The 17,587-nt window shown below is 45.3% G+C and overlaps 1 protein-coding gene across 2 annotated transcripts in view; it reads left to right on the forward strand.

The window, feature by feature from the left end:
• The first annotated feature begins 2,730 nt into the window (after positions 1–2,730).
• The window catches only part of sertad2b (SERTA domain containing 2b), a 70,359-nt gene continuing 55,502 nt past the window's right edge, over positions 2,731–17,587 (forward strand). For both annotated transcript variants that reach the window (XM_078556519.1, XM_078556517.1), the window contains exon 1: positions 2,731–2,904. The gene's annotated coding sequence lies outside the window, so the exon portion shown is untranslated. The remainder of the gene's footprint in view (positions 2,905–17,587) is intronic.

Below are 17,587 nucleotides of genomic sequence, written 5' to 3' on the forward strand. Positions count from 1 at the left end.
AGAAATAGGCCAGCGAGCGCTGTTCATGCTCCACACGAGGATCTTTCTCACCACTTTCCATCTCCCACAATCAACATCTCCTGTTCCCTCCTCCCTCATGTGCTTATCAACTTTCTCTCAAACATACCATTCTGTTCACTTCCATCGACCTTGTGGTAGGGATTTCTACATTCTCATCATTGCGTAAAGAGGTTACTCCTGAATGCCCCAGTGAGTTTCAGTGACTATTTATGACCCCTAATTTTGGATTTCCACACAGGTACATTTAGATATTACAAATCATTTTTGCCCTTGTGTTTCAAAGCTTGTGATTAAGGATTCTGAATGACACAGAGCTCTTACACTTTCATGGAATGGAAATACTTTGAAACTAATGATCACTGTACATCTTCATGTGTCTCTCGCCCTATAACCCTCTGACACCTCTGTGCCCCTGTAATTCTGGCCCCTTGCAGATCCCCAAATTTAATTGCTCCACCATCAGTGGCTCTAACTTCAGCTGCTTCAGCCTTAAATCCTGGAATTCTCTCACTAACCCAGCTTTTGATCACCTGTCCTATTATCTCCTTATCTAGCACAGTGTCAAATTATGTTTGATAACACTCCTGTGAAGTGCCTGGGAATGTTTTACTACTTTAAGAGGTGCCATATAAATGCAAGTTTTTGTTGTTGCATCTGATAATGAGGAGTTCCCAAAACATGGCCTTTGCTATCAGCGGAGCAATGCCAGCGTTGACGTGCGGCGGTGTTGTAATCAACCAACTCCCAGCTCCTGTCGCCACTCGTACTTGTCGGAAGACAGAAAGGTTTGATTTACTGGGCCCGGGCGAAAATCTCGCCTCTCAGCTCCCCAGTCCATACCACGACGCAGCCCACTGGCATCTTACATTTTCTATTTATACCAAATATTGGCTGAAAGAGACAAGCTGTGGAAAACTGACTCTGGGTATCGTGTTGCAAGCTCGCATGGACAATCACTTCCGCTGGACTCTTATCCGCTTGCAAATCTGCTTTAACACAGGTTTCCACCACTAATATACATTCTGAATCTTATCTGGAGACTTATTTTATTTCTGCAAACACTTAAGGTTTTTGGTGTTTAGAATTCCCCATTTTCACATCTGTACACATAGGCTGGGAGTGCCTGGCACTTGCGTGTGTTCTGGAAGGAGTATAGAAATAGTTATTTAGGAGCAGGATCTGAGAGTGTAGATAACTTTTGGACAAGACCTGTCACTGTTCTGGCTCCAGCTGATTGTAACTGTTCTTGTATTTTTGTTTCATTTCCGTTTGAAATGAACAGAAACCCCGCTCTTCTGCCCCCCCCCCATAACAAAGAGAAACAGAACCCCACCCCCCCCAACCTGCCCTCTCCCTGTGACAAATAGGGACGCACTCTGTCCCCCCTCCCTGTGACAAACAGGAACTCTCCCCCCACGCCACCCCTCCCTGTGACACAGGGTACACCACCCCTCCCCATGACAAACAGGAACATCCTCCCCTCCCATAACAAAGAGAAACAGACACCCCCGCCCACCCGCCCCCTCCCTATGACAAACAGGAACATCTGCCCCCCTCCCTGTGACAAACAGGAACATCTGCCCCCCCTCCCTGTGACAAACAGGAACATCTGCCCCCCTCCCTGTGACAAACAGGAACATCTGCCCCCCTCCCTGTGACAAACAGGAACATCTGCCCCCCCTCCCTGTGACAAACAGGAACATCTGCCCCCCTCCCTGTGACAAACAGGAACATCTGCCCCCCCTCCCTGTGACAAACAGGGTCACCCTCACCCCGCCCCCTGTGACAAACACGGTCAGACCCCCCCTCCCTCCCTGTGATAAACAGGGTCAGGCCCCCCCCTCCCTGTGATAAACAGGGTCATACCCGCCCCCCTGTGATAAACAGGGTCATACCCCCCCCTCCCTGTGATAAACAGGGTCATACCCGCCCCCCTGTGATAAACAGGGTCAGACCCCCCCCTCCCTGTGAGAAACAGGGTCAGACCCCCCCCTCCCTGTGAGAAACAGGGTCAGACACCCCCCCCTCCCTGTGACAAACAGGGTCAGACCCCCCCTCCCTGTGACAAACAGGGTCAGACCCCCCCCTCCCTGTGAGAAACAGGGTCATACCCCCCCCCCCCCTGTGATAAACAGGGTCAGACCCCCCCCCCCTGTGATAAACAGGGTCAGACCACCCCCCTGTGATAAACAGGGTCAGACCCCCCCCTCCCTGTGAGAAACAGGGTCAGACCCCCCCCCCTCACCCCCAACCCGGTGAGAAACAGGGTCAGACACCCCCCCCCCCCCCGTGAGAAACAGGGTCAGACCCCCCCCCCCGTGAGAAACAGGGTCAGACCCCCCCCCCCTGTGAGAAACAGGGTCAGACCCCCCCCCCCCCTGTGAGAAACAGGGTCAGCCACTCTTTCCCCCTTTTGGAACCATTTCACGAGCGGGGGGCGGGGAGAGGGTGGGATTGATTTGGGTTACTCTGCTCCTATTGGCTGGGAGGCCTGCCTGTCCTGGGAGCGCTGGGCGCTGATAGGCCGGCGGGCGGGGGGGGCGGGGTCAGGGGGAGGGGTGGAGCCAATGGGCTCTTGCGCAGTCCATCAATCAGCGAGCTGTCTTTGGGCGGCCGCTGCGCCCATTCTGAGCCTCTGGTGTCATTGGAAGAGGCTGGAGAAGTTGGAGTGAGGTTAGGAGGGTGGGGGGTGGGAAATCGGGGGGGGTAGCTGTGAGGAATGGGATAGCCCGGATACACTTTAGCTCTTTTGTAGCTGCTTCGGGAAGCGCTGCGATATTTTGTTGCAAAAGATTTCAGATCCATTTAGAAAGGGAATCCGGAACCGCACCCCTCTCCCCGCTGCTTCCCTCCTCGGACTGGACGCAGAGTTGCCAGTAAAGGGTAAGTTGCTGTGAATGTCATGGGTGCCGGGGTTTGGGGGGTGGGGGAGAGTGTGAACAAGGAGAGTTGGTGCTGAGGGAGTGGGATTCACACCCCCCCCCACTCTCCCCTCAGTCTCACACACACACACACACACACACAGGGCGATTGCTAACCCAGGGCTCCGATTCATTTGGTAGCCAGAGGAAGTAAGTTGGTGGTGGTGGGGGGGGGGGGGGGTGTGAAATGCAGAGTGGGTGAAAATGCAGCTGGAGGCTGGCTCTGCTCCCATCCAGAGAGAGAGGGAGAGGGAGGGAGAGAGAGGCTACTGCGGGTTAGAGTGTGTCTGGTATTGGAGAGGGGGGAATCCCAGTTAACAGCTTGTCCCCGGGATCCCCTCAGACTGCACTTGTCTCACTTTAACAAGACCCAGTCCTCAATCTGTTACCCCCCCCTCCAATCCTTCCTGCAGCTTCTAACTGCAGGACTGAGCGAGCAACCCTGTAAATTGCTCTCTCTTCCCCCCCCCCCCTCTCTCTCTGGTGTGTGTGTGTGGATTTAAATTAACATCTTTCACACTTGGAAAAGCTGCGGCTTGGATTACTTTACGATTGTATGCAAAGGCCATGTTAGCGTCCATGGGATTGCTTGTTGCAGAAAGTTCGACGAGATTTGCCACCGAATTGAAAGGGGAGTCCGCTTTCCTTCTGCAGTGATGAACAGTTGGAGGTTTCGTGCTTTTTTTTTTGAGACTGTGACTGGGGACAATGGGTCAGGAAAAAGTGGGAGTTCAGAGATTAACGTGTTTCCAATTTGAAGCCTCAGAGAGTGGTTGTAAAGCAATTTACAGTAGCTCAGTTAGTTAACAACACTGCTACATTGTGGCACAGGGACCGTGCAAATTGAAATCTTTGTCTTATAATAGTCTAATGATTCATTGAATATCTGTAAAGATTTCCCAGTGTGCCAGTCTTTAGCAACTTACGCAGCAGCATGTCAATATATGGTATGCACCAGTTTATTTTGAAGACCCTTTTCAACCAAATAAGTTGTCCAATAACAAACCTGAGGAAGCATTTTAACCTGCAGTGGGGTCAATGATCTCCTATTTTAATAAGAAGTGTTTTCAAATATAGTGTTAAACTTGTGTCCGGTTATTTAGTATGAGCTAACTTTCATTGTATCAGTTAGGACATCCAGTCTCGTCCTGCTTTCCAGTACTCCAACTACGTCCTGTACTTAGTCTCCATCCCATGATAGGTCCTCAGATTGCCTTCCCCTCTAGAACAGCCGATGTGCTCTTTGAAGCGAATTTGAGATAAATGCATTGGAGATGCTTCATGTCGGGTGCCCCATTCAAGTGGGAGGAACTAACTGTTCCACAAAATACCCCCTATTCCCCCCCCCCCCCACCCCCCAAGCCAGAGCTGGTAACAAAGTTGTTCCATGCTTGCAGCTGAAATTATTAATTCCTATTCAACATGCACACTGTCTTGGCCATTACATCCTCCCTGTTACACTCCCAGAGCAGATCTCCCTAGCTGGAGACTCCAGGATGTTTCTTGGGCTCAGCGTGGAATATCTTCTTATAGAAGACAGAAATTGTAAACATTTTTTGACTCCATTGATCCCAACTCACGTCACTTCAGTATATTATCTGACAAATTGTGGCTTACTTAGTTGTAATACATCACGTGGTTCGGGTTACATTTGGAAATCATTTGAGCTCAGCTCAACAGTTGTCATCCCTTGTAATGCAGCTTTTTAATTCACTTGAATATTGGACATCTACCACCTCATCAGGTAGCTTGATAATCTGCTTACATCCATATGATTTCTGATCCATATGCTGCCCCTCAGTGACATCATCTGAAAACACAGTGTCAGTTTTCAGAGGTACGCTGATGATATCCAGCTCTACCTCACCGTCACCACCACCTCTCAACCACTCCCCCCCCCCCACCCCCGTCACTAAGTTGTCGGTCTGTTTGTTTGAAATCAGGCCTGGATGAGCAGACATTTTCTCTTGTTAAATATTGGGAAGACTGAAGCCATTGTCTTTGGTCCCCACTACAATCTCCATTCACTGGCTACCCACTCTGCATTCTCCCTAACAAACTCTGATGTTGAACCAGACTGTTTGCGGCCATGGTGTCTTATTTAACCTTGTTGAGTTTCTGGCCACATGTTCATGCCGTCAGTGAGACCGCCTATTTCCACCTCTGTAATGTCACCCGACTCGGCCTCTGTCTCAGCTCGTCTACTGGTGAAATCATCATCTATATCTTTGATGCCTCTAGACTCGATTATTCCAACATATTCCAGGTTGATCTTCCACATTCTATCCTCCATAAACTTGAGGTCATCCAAAACTCTGTTGCCCGGGTGCTTACTCACACCAAGTCCTGTTTCCCTATCGCTGACGTGCATTGGCTTGTGGTTAAGCAATGACCTGATTTAAAAATTCTCATCCTTGTTTGCAAATCCCTCCATGATCTCAACCCTCCCTATCTCTGTAATCTCCTCCCCCCTCAAACCTTCCAAGGCCACTCATCTGATTCTGGCCTCCTGTGCATCCCCAATTTTAATCACCCCACCATTGGTGGCATTGAGTGCTAAGCTCTGGAATTTCCACTCTCTCTCTCACTACTTTAAAATACGTGACAGTCATTACTCAATAAACAAAACTATTGCAGCTGAATTGTCAGTCATTCCAGTTGGGTGTCATCACATGTGAATAGAAATGCGTACTTGATGTTTATGTAACATTCGCCTCTGTTAATAAAGGACCTAAAATATTTTGAAGCTCAGCTTTCAACTCTCCATATTAATGAAATAATGAGTGGAAAACAACAATCTCGTGTTGCGAGTTCAGAAGATGGTTAGATTCTCTGCCTGTCTAATCTTTACTATTTCAGTTTTTGCTCTGAGCTGCTTTCCCTCAATGGGATTGTTGCCTTTTAATCATTGCTGGGTGCCATTTCCACTCTCTTTTATTACAACTACACTGTCTTTGAACTTTTCCTGCTAAAATGGAGGTTGGGAATTACTTTTCTATAAATATTACATTTTATTTAACTTTTTAATTCTGTGATAAGTTTCAGATAAGTAGAAGCTCATTGAAGTTCAGAACTTACAGCAGTTTATGGGCTAGTTATTTCAAAAAGAAAATCAGAATTGGAAACTTTTTTGTTGTACTATATGAGTGATTCTTACTTTTTAAATTGCTATCCAGGCAGGTCAATATTGTCCCTTTTACAACAAACATATGTGGGGTATTTGTGCTTTGTGAATGAACTTTTGTGATGTGTAGCTTAGCCTGGTTTCAGCTATTGAATGTGTAGGCTTTCAGTGTTCTCTCTGATTCAAGGACTGCAAGCCTCATAAACTACTGTCGTTCCCTTTTGATAAATGGAATTAACCCATTTGTTATAAATTACATGACAATATCACTTTTTACAATATTGCTTGTTTTTCTGACATTCCAAAATGAAGAGTTGACTTTGACCAATAATGAGCAGCGGTCTAATACTCATACAGTCCGGAGGCTGCGTTCTGATCAGTGCATACTAATCCACAACAATTTAAGAATGCTATATGTCAATGAATTCATTATCTTTGTGCTGTTTGATTTGATATCAGTGCTTTTATTCAATGTCTCACAGCCTGCTCCCCACCCTCCCTCAGCCTTAAAAAAAGAAGAAACGGACAGGTATTTGTACTGCCAAAGTCACAGTATATTTAAACTTTGATTATATTCCTCTGTGTTAGCATAGCTTGCAGGAATTTTATGTGCTCCAGACTTCTCTGTCTGTTCAAGGCATGCCACGTGCAAAGTTTTTTTGTCTTTTTGGCAACTAAGAGATGAAACATTTATTTTGTCTTTTCCGTTTAAAATACTTTGACAGAATGGGATTTCACGGGAAGTCACAGCAGATCCATCAGTGTATAAACCAACATCTGTGGAAAAGTATGCTCAGCTTTGACCAGTGCTAGCAGCAGACACTGGGAATACTGAATTTGAAGTAGGAATCACCATAGTTCAATTTAATATTTTCTTGGATACATTGAACAGAATTAATTCTATTTTTGGTGGGAGGGAGGGTGAGGGGAGAAACATTACAGCTTCTATTTTGTATATTTTTAATGTAATAAAACATTCTGAGGCTTTTCACAGCTTTATAAGACAAAATATGATATCCAGTTTTAGTCAGATTTTTAACGATATTGAAACTGTTTGTGCAAATAATCTCATCAAGCCTGGAAACTCTTTCTAAAGAACTGGTTGATCAAAGCTCTGGCTATCTCTCTGCTATATCATCCAAAGTTGGAGAGTGATATAATACTAAAGTTGTGACTGTGTACGTAGGCTAAAAATTGGTCTCATGGTCTTTTTACTTTTTGAAACTATGACCATTTACAACGCTGACATGTATTTGATAAACTTTTTCTTCATTCATTCACGGGATGTGGGCTTCGCTGGCAAGGCCAGCATTTATTGCCCATCCCTAGTTGCCCTTGAGAAGGTGGTGGCGAGCTGCCTTCTCGAACAGCTGCAGTCCATGTAGTGTAGGTGCACCCACAGTGCTGTTAGGAAGGGAGTTCCAGGATTTTGACCCAGCGACAATGAAGGAACGGCGATATATTTCCAGGTCAGGATGGTGAGTGGCTTGGAGGAGAACTTCCAGGTGGATAGTTTATCGAGTACATTGATGTGTGCCTATTGCACAGCAGACAGATGACTAATAGAAACTTTAGATAGAGGGCTAGAAAACGATTTGGAAAAATAGTTGCCCAGACTTTTGAACAATGTGTGTTTCTCGCTGCTCGTGGTATGTGACATTTTAACTTGTGCCTAGTCTTGATTCGTAAAGTGCATCTGATGTGGTGATTGTAACAGTAGGAATAATGGAGAAAGCTGTTGTTTGAGCAAGTGAATGCAATTTTAATAAATGCTAGTGATGTATAATATGTTGAATGGTCTAATATTAAACATTGGTAAGGTTGAAAAGGGCAGCAGAGAAAGTGATCAGTAAAGAGGCTTGTGTTTTTTACACTGATTTGATGAGAAAGTTTAAGAGGCTAAACCGGATAACAGCCAAACCTAAGAATCTTATCGAAAGAAAATTGCGAGACGGTAAAATAGTTTATATGTGTAATTGTAGCACTTTTTCATACCACGATACCTACAGCAGGGGTGCATTGATGACATAGCTCTGCATTTTCAAACAGCAATTTGAGTCAGGGGCGGCCGGCCAAGGGGAGGCAAGAGATGATGTTCAGATTTGGGCCTTGTGGGCAATCGTACCTTTTCTTTAACTTGGTTTTGAAAAGTCTCCTGACTGTTGTAGGAAGAGAAGATTGCGAGGAGTAAGAGCTTGCCTAGTTTTGAGAGACTTGGAAAGAATATGTTGAAAATCCAGTGTTTTTTTCCACAAGCAGCCTCTCTTGGGAAGATTGCTGATTAGGGAGAGTTTTTGTATTGTGGGCCCGCATCCACTCAGAGCTGAAAGATTGAGGACACCTGGACTCTAGTTCATGTAGCACCCTTGGAGCTGTGAGATTGAGGACACGACAACATCAGTCTCAGTATGGCTGAAACGCAGATCTTAGGGGAAAAGCATTGACTAATCCACACATGGCCAGTTAGATATTTTGAAGTAATTTATTTCAAAGTGCAGTAAGTTGACTTCATGCCTATAAGGCCTGTGTATTATTATTATTATTAAGAATGTAAGAGGGAGTACTTGGAAGTTAATCCAAAGGTGAAATTTCTATTTTTCAAATTCCTGCTTGTTTTTATTCTGAGGAACACTTGAGAAGCAGGGTGAAAGCGAGAGAGAGAGAGAAACAGACACTGGATTAAACCCTCGAGGAAAAAGTGATTTCTATATTTTTAAAAATCACAATACTGTCTCCTTGAGTCTGAAGCCAGAGTGCACACATTAACTACAGCTTTCCTATACATATTGCGTCATAAAGAAACCAGTGATTTTACAGAGACTCATGTAAATGGCAGCAGCAGTGAGAGTAGCCACCCAAAGATCTTGCGTTCGATGTAAATTCCGAGATACAGCTTGTTCATGCGCATACTGAGGCAGATATGTGTGTACCATTGCTTTCCCAAGTATTCTGAGCATTTAAGATTTGAGTAATTCCTGGAATTTTTAATTTTGGAAAGCAAATTTATTTACGCGTTTCTATTACTGCTGAAAGTGGATATCAGTGACCAGATTCAGCAGAAAGTGTGTGATTCACTGGGAGGGAAATCTATGAAATGTAGCACCAGGATGACCAGTTAACAGTTGAAAGGATGTTTCTGAAAGTTGGGTTCCTGGAGCATATGATTGGAGTCATGGTCATAAAGTAGTTTAATAAATGAGCTGATTGCAACAGTACATTGCCGTGCTTGTGCCAAGTGTATATTTGACTTGTGATAGAATATGGGAGGACCTAGCTGAACTTGAGCCATACTGTGTCCATCTTTAAGGCTAGTTGGTGGGCGTATATAGAACATTGTTTTCTCTATTATTGAATAATTCTGGACTACAGCATCTCTTCCTGCCATTTGCAAAGGTACATGCCGTAAAGCCTGTTACTTCCAGGACATCTCTAGACTGGAAGAGTGACCAGAATTTTAAAATGTTGCTAAGTGTTGGTATATAAACAAATCTGTTAATGTGTACACTTCAGGAAATGTCTAAACTCAAAGAAACAAAATGCGCTGCAACAAGCACTACAAGTGTAGAATTGTACATTTCTGTGAAAACATAGGGAAGTTATTTTCAAAAAAGCATGACCACACTGAAATAATTATGTTGGCCAAGATAGCAGTTCCTGCATCTCTTGGGTTAGAAGTATGTAGGAAGAATACAGCACTCTATAGTGTAAGAATAAACCTGTGTGTTTGCAGAGAAAGGATCTTTTTTATATGTTTAATAAACCACCTCAGAGTATCTTAAGAGCCCATTCACTTCTTGGCTGGTGGCTAACTTTAATAGTACAGCTGAATATTTTTACCACATGGTAATGCGAGAAAATAATCCAGATACAAAGACAGACTTGCCTTTATATAGCTCCTTTCACGTCCTCAGGACATATGAGTGTACCCCACGGCCAATGAAGTGCTTTTGAAATGCAGTCACATTTGGAATTTCTGACTGGTCAGGTCTGCTCCTGGGTGTCTAACTGGTTGACAGGAGTTCATTGCAACCCCTGCAAAGATGCCCCCTCACTTGAACCAGTGGTGAGCTGAAGCGGCCTTTCTGGAATATAACTTTGCTGAGGCATGCTTTAGGAAGGATCTTTGACACACAACAATCTCTCCGCCATTATTATTTAAGAACGGAATGCGCTTTAGCATGAACCAGTGTTGCCCGACAAAAGAGATTTTTCAGACAGCACATAGTTATTTCCTTGTATCTGAATAAACTACCGATTCACAGTAAGTAGATTTGTATCATTCACAGATTTCTCTTGGTCAAAGATGGCCAATATCGTGCTGCGTGAAGTTTAGAATGATTTTCTTTTTCCCAGCCACCCCACCTTTTTAAAAAAAAAAACATGCTTTACCAATTGTATCAAATTAACCCACCTACTGTTATTTAATTAACCCTGAGGTTTAGTTTGCCGCTTAGTTTAATGCCACCAACACCAGCCCATCTTGCCCATTCATCAGCGATGTCTTGAACCTAAAACATTGGTTTGTAGGCGGACTATTCTGGGACTGCAGGAGTAAATTTTGTTTGAGGTGGCACACATCATGAGAACGCAGTGTGGGCGCCGTTCCTCCTGAGAGCATCTTGTTAAATAAACAAGGACATCTCCCTATGTGGAAAGTATCTGAATAATTGGTCTGAGTAATGTTTATAACATATTGGAAAAAGGAACATCTCAATTACTTCAGCTTTAATTTAAAACCTTCCCCTCCCCACCCCCTTACTATTAATGATAATTTAGGTATGGGTCGGAGTTTTATACCTGGGGGCTGGTTTTAAAACAATGACGGAAACAAATGTTTGATTTGACCTCAAAGTCTTTTTTTGCTTCTTGCGCTGTTAATTTATACTGCAGTTTTTAAACTGCCTTTAAAGTGCACATGTTGCAATGGATGCTGTCTCTCTCCCAAGCAGTAAACACCCAAGATGTTACGTGAATACACCATGTTGTAACAGCATTAATCAAATATTTTCTCAGTTTATTGCAAACGGTAATGTAAAGTTAGGGATTAGATTTATTGGAAGTTAAATCTAAATCAACATTGAGGTGACTAAATTTTAGTCATGTGTAACAAGTATATGACTTTTTTTTTTGTATGGCCCCGTCAAGGTGAAAAATACATTGATTTGTAATTTGATGACATTTTGAGTTTAATGCTGCCGGTGTCTAGGAGGATTTTTAAGGATGGGGGTTAGGAGAGGAAGCAACTTAAGGTGATGACTTTCAGTTAATTTTACATGAAGTGTATTGGCACAACATTAAAAGAGGATTTTCCCTCCAATGCATTATTGTGGTAAATAAGCTGAGATAAATGTCCAGAATCCACCAGCACTCCATGTGATTCAGTAGACCGGAAGAATGAATATTTGGACCAGATACTGGGATGGAGACTGTTAAAAAAAAACCTGCAGGATCATACTGCACATTGGTCTTCGGGAATAGTATATTAGCTGCTCGGGTTTACATCATTTGGGATTTAATGCAGTGTCTGAAAGGAGTGTTTCTACTGTAACATGTCATTTACATTACAACATGCCGTTTGGTTTTATTTTTCTCATGTAACGTTTTACTTTTCTCCCCCTCTTTTTTTCTAATGTTCAATGCACCAAAACATCATTAACATTTTCATAAAACCAAAAAACTGCGGATGCTGGAAATCCAAAACAAAAATACCTGGAAAAACTCAGCAGGTCTGACAGCATCTGCGGAGAGGAATACAGTTAACATTTCAAGTCCGCATGACTCTTCAACAGAACTAAGGACAAAAAGAAGAGGTGAAATATAAGCTGGTTTAAAGGGTTAGGGGGGTGGGGGTGGGGGTGGGGTGGGACAGGTAGAGCTGGATAGAGGGCCAGTGATAGGTGCAGATAACCAAAAGATGTCATAGACAAAAGAACAAAGAGGTGTTGAAGCTGGTGATATTATCTAAGGAATGTGCTAATGCTGACATTAAAGGTAGAAAGCAGGACGAGCAAGGTACAGATAGCCCTAGTGGGGGTGGGGTGGGGTGGGGGGAAGGGATCGAAATAGGCTAAAAAGGTAGAGATAAAACAATGGATAGAAATACATTTAAAAATAATGGAAAAAGGTGGGAAAAGAAAAATATATATAAATTATTGGAAAAAGGGGGATCGGAAAGGGGGTGGGGATGGAGGAGAGAGTTCATGATTTAAAATTGTTGAACTCAATATTCAGTCTGGAAGGCTGTAAAGTGCCTAGTCGGAAGATGAGGTGCTGTTCCCCCAGTTTGCGTTGAGCTTCACTGGAACATTGCAGCAGGCCAAGGACGGACATGTGGGCATGAGAGCAGGGTGGAGTGTTGAAATGGCAAGCGACAGGGAGGTCTGGATCATGCTTGCGGACAGACCGAAGGTGTTCTGCAAAGCGGTCACCCAGTCTGCATTTGGTCTCTCCAATGTAGAGGAAGCCGCATTGGGAGCAGCGAATGCAGTAGACTAAATTGAGGGAAGTGCAAGTGAAATGCTGCTTCACTTGAAAGGAGTGTTTGGGCCCTTGGACGGTGAAGAGGGGGGAAGTAAAGGGGCAGGTGTTGCACCTTCTGCGATTGCATGGAAAGGTGCCGTGGGAGCGGGTTGAGGTGTAGGGGGTGATGGAGGAGTGGACCAGGGTGTCCTGGAGGGAACGATCCCTGTGGAATGCCGCCGGAGTGGTGAAGGGAAGATGTGTTTGGTGGTGGCATCGTGCTGGAGTTGGTAGAAATGGCGGAGGATGATCCTTTGAATGCGGAGGCTGGTGGGGTGATAAGTGAGGACAAGGGGGACCCTATCATGGTACTGGGAGGGAGAGGAAGGTGTGAGGGCGGATGCGAGGGAGATGGGCCGGACACAGTTGAAGGCCCTGTCAGCCACCGTGGGTGGAAAACCTCAGTTAAGGAAGAAGGAAGACGTCAGAGGAACTGTTTTTGAAAGTGGCATCATCAGAACAGATGCGACGGAGGTGAAGGAACTGAGAGAATGGGATGGAGTCCTTACAGGAAGCGGGCTGCGACGAGCTGTAGTCGAGGTAGCTGTGGGAGTCGGTAAGCTTGTAATGGATATTGGTGGACAGTCTATCACCAGAAATTGAGACAGAGAGGTCAAGGAAGGGACGGGAAGTGTCAGAGATGAACCATGTGAAAATGATGGAGGGGTGGAAATTGGAAGCAAAATTAATAAATTTTTCTAGGTCCAGACGAGAGCATGAAGCAGCACCGAAGCAGTCATCGATGTACCGGAGAAAGAGTTGTGGGAGGGAGCCGGAGTAGGAGTCTTATGGGGTCTGTGGAACATTCCTTGTTCCAGTCCTACTCCGGCCCCCTCCCACAACTCTTTCTCCGGTACATCGATGATTACTTCGGTGCTGCTTCATGCTCTCGTCGGGACCTGGAAAAATTTATTAATTTTGCTTCCAATCTCCACCCCTCCATCATTTTCACATGGCCCATCTCTGACACTTCCCTTCCTTGACCTCTCTGTCTCAATTTCTGGTGATAGACTGTCCACCAATATCCATTACAAGCCTACCAACTCCCACAGCTACCTCGACTACAGCTCCTCACACCCTGCTTCCTGTAAGGACTCCATCCCATTCTCTCAGTTCCTTTGCCTTCGTCGCATCTGTTCTGATGATGCCACTTTCAAAAACAGTTCCTCTGACATGTCTTCCATCTTCCTTAACCGAGGTTTTCCACCCACAGTGGTTGACAGGACCCTCAGCCATGTCCGGACAATCTCCCGCGCATCTGCCCTCACACCTTCCTCTCCCTCCCAGAACCATGATAGGGTCCCCCTTGTCCTCACTTATCACCCCACCAGCCTCCGCATTCAAAGGATCATCCTCCGCCATTTCCACCAACTCCAGCATGATGCCACCACCAAACACATCTTCCCTTCACCCCCCCACCGGCAGCATTCCACAGGGATCGTTCCCTCCAGGACACCCTGGTCCACTCCTCCATCACCCCCTACACCTCAACCCCCTCCCACGGCACCTTTCCATGCAACCGCAGAAGGTGCAACACCTGCCCCTTTACTTTCCCCCTCTTCACCGTCCAAGGGCCCAAACACTCCTTTCAAGTGAAGCAGCATTTCACTTGCACTTCCCTCAATTTAGTCTACTGCATTCGCTGCTCCCAATGCGGCTTCCTCTACATTGGAGAGACCAAACGCAGACTGGGTGACCACTTTGCAGAACACCTTCGGTCTGTCTGCAAGCATTATCCAGACCTCCCTGTCGCTTGCCATTTCAACACACCACCCTGCTCTCATGCCCACATGTCCGTCCTTGGCCTGCTGCACTGTTCCAGTGAAGCTCAACACAAACTGGAGGAACAGCACCTCATCTTCCGACTAGGCACTTTACAGCCTTCCAGACTGAATATTGAGTTCAACAACTTTAGATCATGAACACTCTCCTCCATCCCCAACCCCTTTCCGATCCCCCCTTTTCCAATAATTTATATATATTTTTCTTTTCCCACCTATTTCCATTATCTTAAATGTATTTCCATCCATTGTTTTACCTCTATCTTTTAGCCTATTTCGATCCCTTCCCCCCACCCCACCCCCACTAGGGCTATCTGTACCTTGCTCGTCCTGCTTTCCACCCTTAATGTCAGCATTAGCACATTCCTTAGATAATATCACCAGCTTCAACACTTCTTTGTTCTTTTGTCTATGACATCTTTTGGTAATCTCCACCTATCACTGGCCCTCTATCAAGCTCTACCTGTCCCACCCCCCCTTAAACCAGCTTATATTTCACCTCTTTTCTATTTGTCCTTAGTTCTGTTGAAGAGTCATACGGACTCGAAACGTTAATTGTGTTCCTCTCCGCAGATACTGTCAGACCCGCTGAGTTTTTCCAGGTATTTTTGTTTTGTCATTATTATTTTCATCGGTTTTCCCATTTTCAGTTTTGTTGCTTCACTCTGAAGCATCTTGCGACAGTAATTTACTTGTCTTTTCTGTGAACACATTGTCAGCAGATAATCAAATATTTCCGAGAATAAATTGTGTGTAATTTAGTGTTTTTAATTTTAACCTGTTTATGGGACCTATTGCCTATCCTTAGTTGCCCTTGCGAAGGTGGTGGTGAGCTGCCTTCTTGAACCGCTGCAGTCCATGTAGTGTAGGTACACCCACAATGCTGTTAGGGGAGGGAGTTCCTGGATTTTGACCCAGCGACAATGAACGAATGGCGATATATTTCCAAGTCAGGATGGTGAGTGGCCTGGAGAGGAACTTCCAGTTGGTGGTGTTCCCATGTATCTGCTGCCCTTGTCCTTCTAGATAGTAGTGGTCGTGGGTTTGGAAGGTGCTGTCTAAGGAGCCTTGGTGAGTTTCTGTAGTGCATTTTGTAGATGGTACACACTGCTGCTACTGTGCGTCAGTGGTGGAGGGAGTGAATGATTGTGGATGTGGTGCCAATCAAGCGGTCTGCTAAGTCCTGGATGGTGTCAAGCTTCTTGAGTGTTGTTGGAGTTGCACTCATCCAGGCAAGTGGAGAGTATTCCATCACACTCCTGACTTGTACCTTGTAGATGGTGGACTGGCTTTGGGAAGTCAGTGAGTGAGTTACTTGCCACAGAATTCCCAGCCTCTGAAATGCTCTTGTAGCCACAAGATTTATATGGCTAGTCCAGTTCAGTTTCTGGTCAATGGTAACCGCCAGGATATTGATCGTGAGGGATTCAGCAATGGTACTAGGTTGAATGTCAAGGGGAGATGGTTAGATTCTCTCTTGTTGGAGATGGTCATTGCCTGACACTTGTGTGGCACAAATGATACTTGCCACTTGTCAGCCCAAGCCTGGATATTGTCCAGACCTTGCCACGTATTGGTACGGACTACTTCAGTACCTGAGGAGTTGCGAATGGTGGTGAACATTGTGCAATAAGCAAACATCCCCACTTCTGATCTTATGACGGAAGGAAGGACATTGATGAAGCAGCTGAAGATGGCTGGGCTGAGTAACTCCTGCAATGATATCCTGGAGCTGTGATGACTGACCTCCAACCACCACATCCATCTTCCTTTGTGCTGGGTATGACTCCAACCCGCGGAGAGTTTCCCCGCCCCGATTCCCATTTTCACTGCTTTTAACTTTTCTTTGTGTCACTCTAATTAAGAAGGATGATGTCTAAGACAGCATTCCTTGCCATTGAGGTATGGAAGATGTTATTCAGGTACAATTTGTTCTGCAGATTTAGAATTACTCGGTTGCTCAGCTAGAAATTGGGGTAATGGTGTCTGTTACTTTTTGGGCAGGATTTTCCCGTCGGCGGGGGGCGGATTTCCCGATGTCACCACATCCATTTAAATTTTCAGCTGTGCGCCCGCCGACCTGTCAATGGCCAATTGAGGCCATTGACAGAGTCAATTAAACTAATTAATGGAGCTGCCCATCCAACCTTGAGGTTGGCGGACAGGCCGGGAGCCCTGGTGAGAATTAGAAAAAGCACGAAACCTCATCCATGGGCGGGATGAGGTTTTAAAAAATTTTATTAAAGTTTTTTTTATTAAAATATTACGGACATGTCCCAACTCATGTGACAGTGTCACATGAGGGGACATGTCAGGGAATTTTTTTCTATTTTTAATATTTTTGACAGTACAGCTGATTTCCCTGAGACAGTACTTAGCCTCAGGGAGATGAGTGCTCCCTTTCGTGCGCATGCGTGAGAGAGCGCGCTCAGGTTTAGGGACTCCCCCTCGCCCACACAGGGAGCGTACAGCGCTTCCGTGCGGATGTCACACTGGGTGGGCCTTAATTGGCCCGCCCACGTAAAATGGCACCGCGCTCCCAATTGGGGGCGCCGATCAGAGCACTTCAACTTCACCCCCGACAGGGGGAAAACCCTGCCCTTTGTTTACTTTGGGTCTTTTTCATGTCCATCTGTTAGCCACTGGGGGAAAGATTGGTGGAATCCCCCAAGTCCATGTCTGTTTGCTGTGATTGTGTAAGTTGAGGGTGAGGTTGTTTGAGTAGATTTGCTGGTTGTGGGATTTGTCGTGTGTTCCCTTTTCTGAGCCCCTTGTGTCTGTGGAATTTGTAATTCAGCGATGGCCCACAACTCGTGTTGTCAAAGAACCTATTCTGTTCCAGTAAATGATGCAGGTTCTCCAGCAACGTATTCAGGAGTGAACTCAATTTACTGACTAGGCGATTTTGACAGTTAGTTACTGAGAACAATATATGTTTAGTAATCTTCTTGCTAAATTTCTGCTGCATTTATTTGTGCACTTTGTCTCACTGGCTGGTGCATTTCTTTAGTTGTGTGGAGATTTCCGATTGATAAAGCATGAAATATGAAGTTGCTTTGCTACTGCTGGGTGGGTCTGTGACAACCCTCTGAGCTCTCCTATTTTCAGCCTCTTGTGCTTCCCTGATTTTCATCGGTCCACCTTTTGGTGGCTGTGCCTTCAGCTGCCTGGGCCCTAAGCTCTGGAATTCCCTCCCTAAACCTCTCCACCCAACTACATCC

Source organism: Cetorhinus maximus, chromosome 14, assembly GCF_964194155.1.
Source record: "Cetorhinus maximus chromosome 14, sCetMax3.hap1.1, whole genome shotgun sequence".
Taxonomy (NCBI): domain Eukaryota; kingdom Metazoa; phylum Chordata; class Chondrichthyes; order Lamniformes; family Cetorhinidae; genus Cetorhinus; species Cetorhinus maximus.